Raw genomic sequence first — 14104 nt, 5'->3', positions numbered from 1 at the left:
GACAGAAAAGGTAGAGGAGATAGTGGATATGATGGAAAAGAGAAAGCTACATATCTGGGGCATGGGAGAGACAAGATAAAAACTGGATGGCAGTACAGAACTGAGGGATGGTTACAAATTGTATTGTGGTTTGGATGGAGGAGGAGGACAAGAGTGAGTGGGAATTGTTGTGAGGGATAATCTAAAAGAAGATAGAATAAGTGGCAGGATAATAAAGATCAGAAAAATGTCAAATGGAAGTATGGAGGTGATTCAGATGTATGCACCTCAAGTGGACTGCACATCTCAACAAGAGGACTTTGAGGAAGAAGTACAAAGGTAGTTGAATGAACAAAGGATAATAGTCATGGGAGGCATGAATGCACATGTACGAAGTGAAAGACAAGGGTATGAAAATGTGGTGAAAGCAGAAGGATAGGGTAGTAGAAATGAAGAGAGATTGCTGGAATTCTGCAAGAAGAATGGTTTAGCGATAGGTAACTCTTGGTTTCGGAAGGGTGAGAGTCACAAAGTAATATGGCACAGCAGGAATCTAGCTCATAAATCGTTGGTGGACTGCATGCTTATGATTGGGAATTGAAGAGGATTGCAACAGATATATAGGTACTACCATCTGAGGCATTGGATGGAGACTGTCGGCTACTGGTGATGAGCATGAGAACCATGAAGTATGGAAACTGAAGGGAAAGGAAGTCAAGGAAAAATACCTGGAGATTATAAGTGAATGGTTACCAAAGGATGAATGAAACAGGAGAAGAGGAGTGGGGCAATTTAAAAGTGGTATGGTAAAAGCTGCAGCAGTTGTATGCGGAAGGACAGGTGGCAGAAAATGATGGAGGACACACCATGGTGGAACGAAAAGAGCCACAGAGGTAGTGGGAAAGAAGAATGAGGCCTTCAGACTATGGTCCTGAGAAAGAACCAAATTAGCAAGAGAGGAGTGTAAGAAAAAGAAGAAAGAGGCAAATAAGATATTTGCTGAGGAGAGAATAAAATGGATGAAAGAAAGGACAAGATGATGGAGAAAGATAGCAGAGGAAGTGAGAAAATACCACATGGAATGGTCGAAAGTAAGAGGAAAGGTTTGAGAAAGGATGTAACAATGATGTATAGGAATGGGAAAGAGATTAATAACAAAGATAGTGCGGAAGAACAACAATCCTGGATTTGATGTGGGGTGGGAGTGAGGTGTGTGGACTGCTGTGGCCTGTTGTGGGGTTGTGCACCACTGAGGGCTGCAGCAGAATGAAGCCTCTCCATTGTTTCTAAGTTTCCAGTAGTTTAATACACAAGCTGTGCTGCTTGCATAGGCTGTTGATTATTCTATTTCGGCTTTGTTCTTGACCTGTTGGCCATTATCAAGTGGGCTTGAAACACATTGAATCTTTATAGACTGAAATAAAGATCAGCACAAAAACAGAGTAACATTTATATTAATCGTGGTATTTTGTCTTTTGTATTGATCTTGAACCAACAGCTTATGCAATCTGTTGCAAGAGACTTTGCATTTAATAATTCCCAAACTTAGCGAAAGTATCCTCCTGCCCATCTTCTTTATTTCCGTACTAGCTCTCTAATGAGCATGGTGAGATATGCTTGAGCACCACATGTAAAAGAGGATAACGTATAACTTACTGGAAATGACCAGCAGATTAGACATGTGAGAGGTGTCAGTTGAATGATGCTATTTGAATGTCTGAATCCAATCAGATGCAGACCTGTCATCAACAGCACGTTTTATTAGAATGATATTTAGAGAAAAATCACAGTTTGCCTATGATGGGATGTTTCCAGTACTAGCAACTCGGGGCAGAAGATGGCCCACACAGACCTGGAAGCCATAAGCAGATTTCCCCATCATTGTGTAGAGGGGAGTAGTTAGTACTGTTTATGGTGAATATATTTATCACAGCCTTGGATTATTTATTGTATGTGGATTTGCAATGGATATTTGTTTTTACTTCTTAGGGTGTGGAATCGATAGATAGAATTCAGCTAACATTCAGACAAAGCATTAATTGCAAACAGGATGGTTTTCCACCAAAATATTTTGTCATTTCACTTCCTTTATTTCCACAAAAAGAGTGTAAGCTTCATATTAAATTTGTTTTTGAAGAGACAACTGTTCAGTATAGATAGTACTTTGAATGTGTTGAAGTACCCTCATGGAATGACCATTGGGTATTTCTCCTAAGAGTTGTCAAGTGAATATTCTCTGACAATTAGGCATATATTCACTTCAGCTTTTTCCTCCACTCTATAGAGTGGTCAGCCCAAACTGATATTGCTTATCATGTTTCATGTGGTACCCAGTCCTGACCTACTGCATGTAGTTTTAGAATTGAAAAGTCACCTGTGTCACATTCTTTGATTGTATGAGGTGTGTTATGTGATAATAAAGATTTGATTTGAAAGGACTCACCTATTTGCGGAGTATAAATGTAGATGTAGAGAGATTCGAGTGCGCGAACCATACGCGACTGGAACAGGAAAGGGAGGTAATGACAGTGGCACGTAAAGTGCCCTCCGCCACACACCATTGGGTGGCTTGCGGAGTATAGATGTAGATGTATTGTGAGGAGCAGGGGAGCATCAGGGAGAACATAGGTTAAAGACCATACTAATGAAAGCAACATGCCTGCTTCAGTCCAGAGGTCATAGAAAGAGGAAGAGAAATGAAAAGTGAAAAGACCCATACAATTAAGAACTGGGAGGAAAAGGAGATCTGGAAAAAGAAAGAAAAGACTGAGAGACATGAAGACAGAAAAAGCTATTGATTAAATAATTGAGTAAATAAATAAATACAGAAATATGCCCACAGAAAAAGAAAAGAATGAAGATTAAATTGAAGAGGGAGGTAGTATCCGAATACATGTTGAAGTCCAAGTTCCCATCTCTGAATTTCAGGGAAACTAGAGCTTGCCAAGAAGCTCCAAAAGGCCTGTATAGTGAACAGGCATTCAAGTCTTTTGAGTCGTACTGTAGAGCGTGCTCAGAAACGTAGTACTGGATTTCCACAAAGTGGACAGTTCTGTGGTCATTCCTATATAAAGAGACATACACCGAACCTCTTGCTAGGTTTTGTGTGTTCATATCAGATTTATCGGTGGTAGGGCTGGAGTACATGGTAATGGGTGGGCGCAAAGGATCAGATTTAGGAGGAGAGTGACTGCAGGGGTAAGAATCTTTGGGGGAAGGAGTAATGACGAGGGAATGTCATATGGTATTGCAAGAGAATTAGTGTTTAGGAGGGCAACAGTGGTTACTGTGGCAAGGATGTCATTACGAGATGATCTGATTTCAGGGTTTGACTTGATTAAGTCATGGACTTGGAGGAGTAATTTATTGAGCCCTGGGTGGTACTGAGCGGAATCTGGAGTTGTATTTATTGGAGGTGAGAGGAGGAGGCCACCCAAAAGATTTGTGGTAAGATTTCATTGTGGAGCAGATACATTTGCTGTGGATGCCTAGGCTACAGGGAGGGAGAATTTGATGTGTAACATTTGGCAATTGTCAAAGTAGTGGTACTGTTGCTTTGGTTGGTTTCATATGGACTATGATTGGAATATGAGCTTCAGTGAGATAAGGTCAGTGTCAAGAGAAGGGCTTTGAATTTGGAAAAGGACCAGGTGAATTTGCATTGGCGGAAAATGAGTGAAACTGTTGCAGGGAGTGGAGTAGTTCATCTACAGTTCAGACCACTTTTCTCATATTTCCCTTTTGTGTGTTGGGTTTTACTGCATCTTATTTTCTACTTCCCTTTTTCTTTGTAATTGTGCTATTTATTTCACTTCTCATTTTTCTTCCTCTTAATCCACCTTACTGTCTCTGTCCTTTGGTCATCTCTGAAAAGAAGCTGGGACAGTCTTCTGTGAGGAAGGAACTATCCGTTGCGAAAACAAGGATAGTTTGTTTTCCTACTCCATGTGTGTGTATCGCCAGTACTTAGAATTTTGCAACCTGAAGGTAATTACTGGCCAGCCATTCTGTCTCCTAGTAATTTTAGAGCATTTGAAGAACTTTGGAATCAATGTAGTGCAAATGCTATTATATTCATAACTTGGATCTCACTATGTTCATGGTATAACAGTTTTAATCTGTGATTTTGCTATGCTCTATCAGTGCTCTGTGCAAATATGGTATTTTTAGGTCATGTATTTAGAGATATTCATTTTCCATTAGTTCGTGTTCCAGCAAACATGGTATCAGAAGGCAAGCAGCTTTCAGTGATTTTCAGCAGCGCCATTCAGACACTTTACAACCAACAATATGTAATTGTACCCCTTGAATCTTCCACTATGGTACAGGTGCATACCAGATTAAAGAATAGATTCCCTTAAAAATAGAATGTATACAAGTAGACCACTTGAAGCTGGAAATATTGATGCAAGAGCAGATACCAGATACATTGATAAAGACACTTTGAGGCTGTCACAACACAATTTGTTTAGTCCTGCTTATGACTTCAAGCAGTCCGTCAAAGTTCTCAGTACATCAAAATGAATCACGAAGAAAGAGAACATGTCATCAGTGAAAGCCATTTTGCATGCTGTAGTACTCCATATGACACAACATGTCATGTTGCATGTTATTTTTGTACTGTAACATTTCAGTGTATCAGATATCATAACCAATGAATAGCTGTAGACATAGTGAGAGTATCTGTTAAAAGAAATGCCATTTTTATTGAGTTGTTGTTGTGGTGAGAGAGAGGGGCTTTCCTGTATGGTTCATTACATTGCACCAAGACCAAGTGCCATTCACCATACCATTTTAGGACCTTGATCCTAGGCAAAGGAAGTTTTTCTCCTAGTTCGTCAGGTTATAACGTAAAGAAACTATAATTACTTTGTTATTTTTCTCCTGAAAGTAGACAAAGAACCTAAAAAACATTGCAGCTAGGTAAGGTGGTCTCACGTACTTTCCCTGCCTATCTAGTGAAACTAGAAGAGCAAACTGCTTACATTGTAAATAATTTAGGACAACATTCTTAACCTGTGTGACCTCCCTGGATGAGCATGTGAGAGTTTCTTGTCAGTGATGGCTTGATTTGTATCTGGCAAACACAGGTTTTCCAAGTAAAATCCTGGTCAACATTTCCATTGCTGTCAGTCCTCGGTATGTTTCAGTGACCACTATTTAGCATAATGGCTGTGTTTTGTGGGGAGTGGGAATTGTGACTTGCAGTCCATACCAGATCATGCTAGAGACATAGACAAAATGGAACCTCAACTTCAAAGTGCTGATGTTTGATATTGAAGCTTAATAGTCATTAGCAAGCAGCTTGGGGGATTCTGCCCCGGGAAGATTACACCATTCCCTAACTTTGCATAGAGTACTAATGGTTCTTAGTTATCTCATAAAATCAACTTCCAGTTGTTCAGGTGACCCATGGGACAGAAAAAACAGCAATGCTGAACCAGCACAGAAAATAGGCAAAATTATCCCTCTGCCCCAAGTGTCTTAAAAAGTAAAACACAACAAACCATCCAGAGGAAGCCCTTGACACCTAAATTTAATTATTGCTATTGAAAGAAAAGGAGGTACTTTTAATGATGACTCACTCATCTGTCTCTAGAGAGACTTGAAGGTTGCATTTCAGCAAGGCTTTCCAGAAGTTAAGACACGGCATCAACCTGGTGTCTGCAGCATAAAGCCTTGGATATCGCAAATAAATGGTGGCAGCTGGTTTACACACAATTGGAGCTTTAATAATGCATTGTGATTTCCACAAAAGAGTTGTCTGTCTCCAAGCAATCATCATAAATGAGCACAAAACATGTTCTGTAATTCTAAAGCAAATTGGATTCAGTTAGATCTACAGGTGACAAAAACTGCCCTTCTACCCTTGAATTGTACAATTCCTGTAAGGAAGCCTTCACCTTGGATGTTCAGCGGAACAAACTAACAGAATTATGTACAACCAACTGGCAGTTTAGGATTGAATGAAAAGTGTGACTCACCATACTACTAATTCAGTGTCTAAATATTCTCGGGTTGACTTAAAAGTCTGCCTGTTCCAAGCCAAAATTAGTGTCACTGTGCAATTGGAGTCAGACATACAACTCCTCATTGGTTTAAATGTCAACCATCTGCACAGAACCTCACAGCCATTCAGAGTAAGGATATGAAGAACAATTTGTGAAAGCAAGAAGAGGTCATGAGAAGTTTTTTGCAGTCAATTGATTGTTCCACCATCTTTACAAAGCTATGGAAAGACATTAGGAAGATTTTTGGCAAATATGCCTGGTCAGTAAAAGCTGCATTACTGCAGCAGGGTAGTCTCCAAACAGCATCTGGAGACATTACTTAGATTAAGGTGCAATAATTCATTTCAGTATTTCCAGCAAAATACTTGGATCCAATTTGATCTCTTTCACACATTAATTCTGAGAGATGGTTAGAACATAAATTTTTCAAAAGAACTGAAGAATATAGTTCCCATGTCTCAATCTAGATTGTTTTGTATGTTGCCTAATGACTGTTCTTAGGACTGACAGAATTTGACAGATTATTATTAGCTGCAGTATCATCCTGGCTGATTTTAATCAACAGAGTGTGACTGGAGTCTTTTCAGATGTGTGGAGGGAGGCATTCTCGAAAACAAGGAAGGATTTTCCCTTGTTATGCAGTTATCATAATGTCACTCGCAATAGTCATTTATGTAAATTACACATATTAGTCTAATCCAGTCACAGAAGGAGATGGCATAGTGGTGAAGATAATGGGCCTGAATTTGTGAGAAGCCGAGTGTCAACCCTTGCCTGACCACACAGAAGAGGTGTTCTCTGGTTTCTCAAAACTGGTTAAGGTGAATATAGGGATTGTTCTTTAAAAAGTGGCATGTCTTGGTATCTGTAACAAATCATTTCTTAGCATTGCCCATTGGCTACTGCTGGTTGCTATTGTGAATGACATTTTGTTTTCCAGTTTCTGCAGAAATGGGGAGGAGAGGGGGGGGGGGGGGGGAGGTGAGTGGCAGGTGGGTGGGCTATTCCTCAGCATAGAGACAAAGAGCCAGTTTTCACTCAATTCAGCTAAATGGTGGTGGTCTAGCATGACCTAGCGTTTTCAGAGGTGCATTGTGTTCCAAGAATGGTTGGCATTTCCTACTACTCTTTATCTTTGGGAACGAACTTCTAAATGTGTGGGTGGGCAGCAGCACCTTACAGAATGTCTAATTAAAGTGCTACCTTCTGCTCTACAGGCTGATTGGCCACAAGGCCTGTATGTTAAAACAATTTCACAGAACAGTTTGGAGCTAGGAAAATCAAGGAGTTAGACAGCAGCCTTTGTGGGGCATTCAAAGCTAGTTTTCTGCCCTCTGGTGTGGAGGTGATATTGCAGAGAGTATTACGGAAGTCAGTAGCCTGTGACCAATACAGTTCTTCTCACTGTGCAGGAAGCTCCAAAGGTGCGTTCCCATGTGCAGGCTTAGTTAATTGCTTTTTTTTCAAACTGAGTGTTACTTTCATGAAGAGGCCATCTAGCAGATCATGAAGCAACTAGCTTACTGGAGGTGATGTTTGATAACAATGAGGCATACTTGGTGAGGGTTATTAGAGGATTAAGTTGAGCTCCATCAGAAATTTAAAGTGTGGACCTCCTACGTGTATCTTGATCCTTTTTAGCTTTAGGTTGTTATTCCGTGTTGTTTGTAGAGGATATGCTAGAAACTGGTTAGAGATGGTGCAGTGGCTATTTGTGATGCTTGTTTTCAAATTCCATGGTCATATCTGTGAGTTTTATTGAAAGTAATTGAACTGCCACAGAGCACTGGTTAGTAGTACAGAAGCAATGACCATTTGAATCCTGTTTTATGGTTCAGAGTGAGGCTGACGATCATTAGTGAGCATGATGGTTTATATGTAGCTGTGCACAGTAGTAGTCTTCAGCCACCAGCAAATGTTTCAGAGGAAGTCTACAGAGTAATATATTGCGTGATTTCTCTTGTGAACAGCATGCTGCTAAGAGTGTATTGTATCTGGTGGTGGCCATGAGTGAGTGAGACTTAACAGGATGACAGATGAGAAGGAATGTTTCATACTGTCCTCGCACTTGTCCTACCTGGGCACTCTAACCTCAGCTACAGAATCCAAGTAACTACTTAGTGGCTTCCAGTGTGTGTGTGTGTGTGTGTGTGTGTGTGTGTGTGTGTGTGTGTGTGTGTGTGTGTGTGTGTGTGTGTGGCGTTCAACCATCAATACTTTCACTCTCCTGAAGTTGCCATTACAATAAGGTTTTCAATGTAGACAACTACTTGTAGGTACTTCTTTTATATAAATAAGTTCTGTGTTATTTCTTGGAGGAATAATGGCATAAGACAGATCTTCAAATAAAGGTGATATAAATGGCTACCAGCCTTCATAGGTTCAAAATTGTTAAGGCTTTCGTGGCCACTTGTTGACAAACTGCGTATTGGCTTCTGTCTTGGGTTCTTCGGCCGATGTTCATCTAATGATTTTTTTGACGTTTCGCCAGCACGAGTGGCTGGCATTGTCAAAGCTTCACCCTCCATTGCCGGTGGTGAACTGGAGGCAAGCTCGCGGCCGCAGACTATATGTACCTGGCGCGCCAACGTCAGAGGGCTTCTCCGCAGTCATTTCCGGTGCGGTTCTCCTCTTGCTACCTGCGACGGTCGTTTGCTGCAGTAAGGGCAGCCAGGATCCGTTTACCTTAAGGCTTTCCTCTTTCTTGTTGAAACTGTTCGCGTGTTTTTGGATTTCTACAGCTTCTCTGAACAAGCGCGTGTGATAGTGCTTCTCTACAGCCAGAACTTCCGTGTCGGCGAATTTTATTACATGGTCAGTCTCATTCAGTGCATGCTCTGCCACGGCCGATTTCTCCACCTGCCCCAACCTGCAATGTAGCTTATGCTCTTTGATCCTGGTGTTAATTGATCGTCCAGTCATTCCGACATAAACGTTTCCGCATGTGCATGGTATACGGTATATTCCCGACATTGCTAGTGGGGTCTCTTTTCTCCTTCGCCGATCTAAGACACTCTTTGATCTTCCTTGTCGGTTTGAAAATCGTCTTTACACCGTGTTTGTGCAATATACAGCCGATTCTGTCCGTCACTCTGGGAATGTATGGCAGAAAGGCCGTACCCGACATTTCTTTTTCTGGTTCCTTACTTCGCCGAGTGTTTGGCTCTGTTACACTTCTAATGTAATTTGTGGAGTACCCATTGCTCCGCAGAACAGTTTCCAGGTGTTGCATTTCTCACTTGAGGTGTTGAGCTCACATATTCGTCCTGCTCTCATTACGAGTGTACTAATCATGCCTCTTTTCTGGCTTGGGTGGTGGTTTGACAGATTGTGCAGGTATCGGTCCGTGTGTGTCGGTTTCCGATACATGCTGTGTCCCAGGTTTTCGTCATCCCTTGTGACCAGCACATCTAGAACTGGCAGTTTCTTGTCCTTTTCTACTTCCATGGTAAATGTTATGTTGGCATGGAGGCTGTTAAAGTGTCTCAGGAATTCACCAAGCTGTTCTTCACCATGGCTCCACACCATGAAAGTATCATCGACGTACCTGTACCACACCTTAGGTTTGCAAGTCGCCAAGTCCAGTGCCTGTGCTTCGAATTGTTCCATGAAGAAGATGGCCACCACTGGACTGAGAGGACTACCCATGGTGACACCTTCCAGCTGTTCGTAGAAATCGCCATTCCACGTGAAATAGCTCGTGGTGAGACATGCATGGAAGAGCTTTTTGATGTCTTGCGGGAACATGGAACCGATGTGCTCCAGAGCGTCACTGAGTGGCACTTTCGTAAATAACGAAACAACATCAAAACTGACCAGGATGTCGTTTGGCGCAAGTTTCAGTTTCTTCAGCTTCTCAATGAAATGTCCTGAGTCCTTAATGTATGCGTCGGTCTTCCCCACGTGTGGCTGGAGCAGAGAGGCCAAGTGTTTCGCCAGTTTATACGTTGGTGAGCCAGGAGCGCTAACTATCGGTCTCAGTGGAACGTTGTTCTTATGGATCTTGGGTAATCCATACAGCCGAGACGGTAGGGCTTCTGTGTTTCGCAGGTTTCTCTGTATGCCCGCTGGCAGAGAAGACACCTCGATTAATCGATTCGTATTCCGAGTGATACGCTGCGTCGGATCTGTGCTTAGTTTTCGGTACGTCATCGGATCTAATAGGTCTCGGATCTTTTGCTCATAATCTTCGGTCTTTATTACGACGGTCGCATTCCCCTTATCGGCAGGCAGTAACAATATACTCTTGTCGGCGTTGAGATTCTTAATGGCGTCAGTACAATCTACAAATTGACCAACGACGGAAGAAGAAAGCACGACTGATGTCCTGTCTCGCCTTTCTGTCACGGTGCCGAGATGCATGTGCTACACCGAAGTTCTTGAGATGCAAGCGCCTATTCAGCACCGCCCAAGCACATCGTATCTACGACAGAATGGAACGAGCTTTTCTTCGTGAGCGAATACATACAACACGGAGAGACTTGGCAAGAACGGATCAGGAACTTCTTGACATTTTCTATCAACTAAGTAGCAGAATGCATCGAGACGACTGGGACAAGATCGACAGCATCACTCACAGGAGCATGCAGAACGAACTTGAGCGCTGCACCGAGCGGCAAAATAAAAAGTTTGAAAGAGCCGGAAGCAGACCGACAAGGCGATTCCCGACATGTCAGACACAGTGGTCAACCTCACTGAACGACAATTGACCGAAGAGGAAGTGTCTGTTCTTCAAAAAGGAGGGAATTTCGCTATCATCCCGAGAACTATACCTATGGAGGACATCATTGCCAACACCGAGGCAGCCATTCGGACCCTTCCTTGTGAAAGGGCAGAGGAAATACACACCGAAACAGCCAGGATACTGCGCCGAGCAAAACCACCAGCTTGCAACCTGAAGAAAGAAGAGGTACAAGCCATTAAGAATCTCAACGCCGACAAGAGTATATTGGTACTGCCTGCCGATAAGGGGAATGCGACCGTCGTAATAAAGACCGAAGATTATGAGCAAAAGATCCGAGACCTATTAGATCCGACGACGTACCGAAAACTAAGCGCAGATCCGACGCAGCGTATCACTCGGAATACGAATCGATTAATCAAGGCGTCTTCTCTGCCGGCGGACATACAGAGAAACCTGCGCAACACAGAAGCCCTACCGCCTCGGCTGTATGGATTACCCAAGATCCATAAGAACAACGTTCCACTGAGACCGATAGTTAGCGCTCCTGGCTCACCAACGTATAAACTGGCGAAACACTTGGCCTCTCTGCTCCAGCCACACGTGGGGAAGACCGACACATACATTAAGGACTCAGGACATTTCATTGAGAAGCTGAAGAAACTGAAACTTGCGCCAAATGACATCCTGGTCAGTTTTGATGTTGTTTCGTTATTTACGAAAGTGCCACTCAGTGACGCTCTGGAGCACATTGGTTCCATGTTCCCGCAAGACATCAAAAAGCTCTTCTATGCATGTCTCACCACGAGCTATTTCACGTGGAATGGCGATTTCTACGAACAGCTGGAAGGTGTCACCATGGGTAGTCCTCTCAGTCCAGTGGTGGCCATCTTCTTCATGGAACAATTCGAAGCACAGGCACTGGACTTGGCGACTTGCAAACCTGAGGTGTGGTACAGGTACGTCGATGATACTTGTGTGGTGTGGAGCCATGGTGAAGAACAGCTCGGTGAATTCCTGAGACACTTTAACAGCCTCCATGCCAACATAACATTTACCATGGAAGTAGAAAAGGAGTTCTAGATGTGCCAGTTCTAGATGTGCTGGTCACAAGGGATGGCGAAAACCTGGGACACAGCATGTATCGGAAACCGACACACACGGACCGATACCTGCACAATCTGTCAAACCACCACCCAAGCCAGAAAAGAAGCATGATTAGTACATTCGTAACGAGAGCAGGAAGAATATGTGAGCCTCAACACCTCAAGCGAGAAATGCAACACCTGGAAACTGTTCTGCGGAGCAATGGGTACTCCACAAATTACATTAGAAGTGTAACAGAGCCAAACACTCGGCGAAGTAAGGAACCAGAAAAAGAAATGTCGGGTACGGCCTTTCTGTCATACATTCCCAGAGTGACGGACAGAATCGGCTGTATATTGCACAAACACGGTGTAAAGACGATTTTCAAACCGACAAGGAAGATCAAAGAGTGTCTTAGATCGGCGAAGGAGAAGAGAGACCCCACTTGCAATGTCGGGAATATACCGTATACCATGCACATGCGGAAAAGTTTATGTCGGAATGACTGGACAATCAATTAACACTAGGATCAAAGAGCATAAGCGACATTGCAGGTTGGGGCAGGTGGAATAATCGGCCGTGGCAGAGCATGCACTGAATGAGACCGACCACGTAATAAAATTCGCCGACACGGAAGTTCTGGCTGTAGAGAAGCACTATCACACGCGCTTGTTCAGAGAAGCTGTAGAAATCCAAAAACACGCGAACAGTTTCAACAAAAAAGAGGAAAGCCTTAAGGTAAACGGATCCTGGCTGCCCGTACTGCAGCGAACGACTGTCGCAGGTAGCGAGAGGAGAACCTCACCGGAAATGACCGCGGAGAAGCCCTCTGACGTTGGCGTGCCAGGTACATATAGTCTGCGGCCGCGAGCTTGCCTCCAGTTCACCACCGGTAATGGAGGGTGAAGCTTTGACAATGCCAGCCACTCGTGCTGGCGAAACGTCAGAAAAATCATTAGATGAACGTCGGCCGAAGAACCCGAGACAGAAGCCAATAGGCAGTTTGTCTTCATAGGTACCTCACTTTTCAAATTATTTGCTGGGTACTGTATTAGTGACATTGTGTCATAGATATGGTGATGCTCCATGACATGTCTTAAGCATAAATGTTTGCTGTAGCAATTATTGGTGTATTTTCCATGTCTCGACCACTTATCAATGCTTGTTGTTTGTGAGCAAATCTTCTGTTCTGCAATTCTTCCACTTTTACAGTAATGACTTTTAATTATTGCGCGGGCCAGAGTGGGCGAGCGATTCTAGGCGCTACAGCCTGGAACCGCACGACCGCTACGGTCGCAGGTTCGAATCCTGCCTCGGGCATGGATGTGTGTGATGTCCTTAGGCTAGTTAGGTTTAAGTAGTTCTGAGTTCTAGGGGACTGATGACCTCAGATGTTAAGCCCCATAGTGCTCAGAGCCATTTGAACAATTTTTTTTAAAATTATTGTTGTGTCCTTTTTATTGTATTTGTAGTCCAAATGAGTGACTGTCCTTGTAACGTCCTGTGTGTGTCACACACAGCAGGTATGAAGTACTAAAGACACTGACTATGTTGAAGTGCTCCAGACACAGATTATGGTGAGGTGACCAAATGACACTACCCCAGTCATACAAGGTTTTTGGCCGTTCAGGCTTTTATATAGATGGATGATTTGAGGCTGATGTTGACATTTATGTCCTACGATCTTCACTAATGCTCACCATGAGATGATAAAGCTTGCCACAGGAACATACAAGGCAAGCATCATTTATGGACTTCGTGGTGAAGCTAATTAATTGCTAATTGCCACCCATTAACATCTCATGGTGCTGGATGAACACAGCCTATTATTAACCCAACAGCCAGTGGCATTCCATATCGTTGTTCACAGATTGGTGTAATAAAACTACACCACAAGCAACATGGCCTTTTAAGATTCAAATAACTAGGAAGCAGCAGTGTGCACAGTAGATCAGCTATGTTAATTGGAGAGGAGCACTTTAGTCCTTGTATATAGGAGAGAGAGAAAATGTTAATATGGCATTATTTAATTGTGGGCGTGTCCATGGTAAGATCCCAGAACTGGTCTTGCCTATTAAAGGCACCGCTAGAAACAGCAAACTGGCTGAAATTGGAAATGAATGGCACAGAAATATACACTGAAGAGCCAAAGAAACTGCTACACCTGCCTAATATCATGTAGGGTCCCCGTGAGCACGCAGAAGTGCCACAACATGACATGGCATGGACTCTACTAATATATGAAGTAGTGCTGGAGGGAACTGACACCATGAATCCTGCAGGGCTGTCCATAAATCCGTAAGAGTACGAGGGGGTGTAGATCTCTTCTGAGCAGCACATTGCAAGG

This window comes from Schistocerca piceifrons, chromosome X (assembly GCF_021461385.2).
Source record: "Schistocerca piceifrons isolate TAMUIC-IGC-003096 chromosome X, iqSchPice1.1, whole genome shotgun sequence".
Taxonomy (NCBI): domain Eukaryota; kingdom Metazoa; phylum Arthropoda; class Insecta; order Orthoptera; family Acrididae; genus Schistocerca; species Schistocerca piceifrons.
This window is presented reverse-complemented; position numbering follows the sequence as displayed.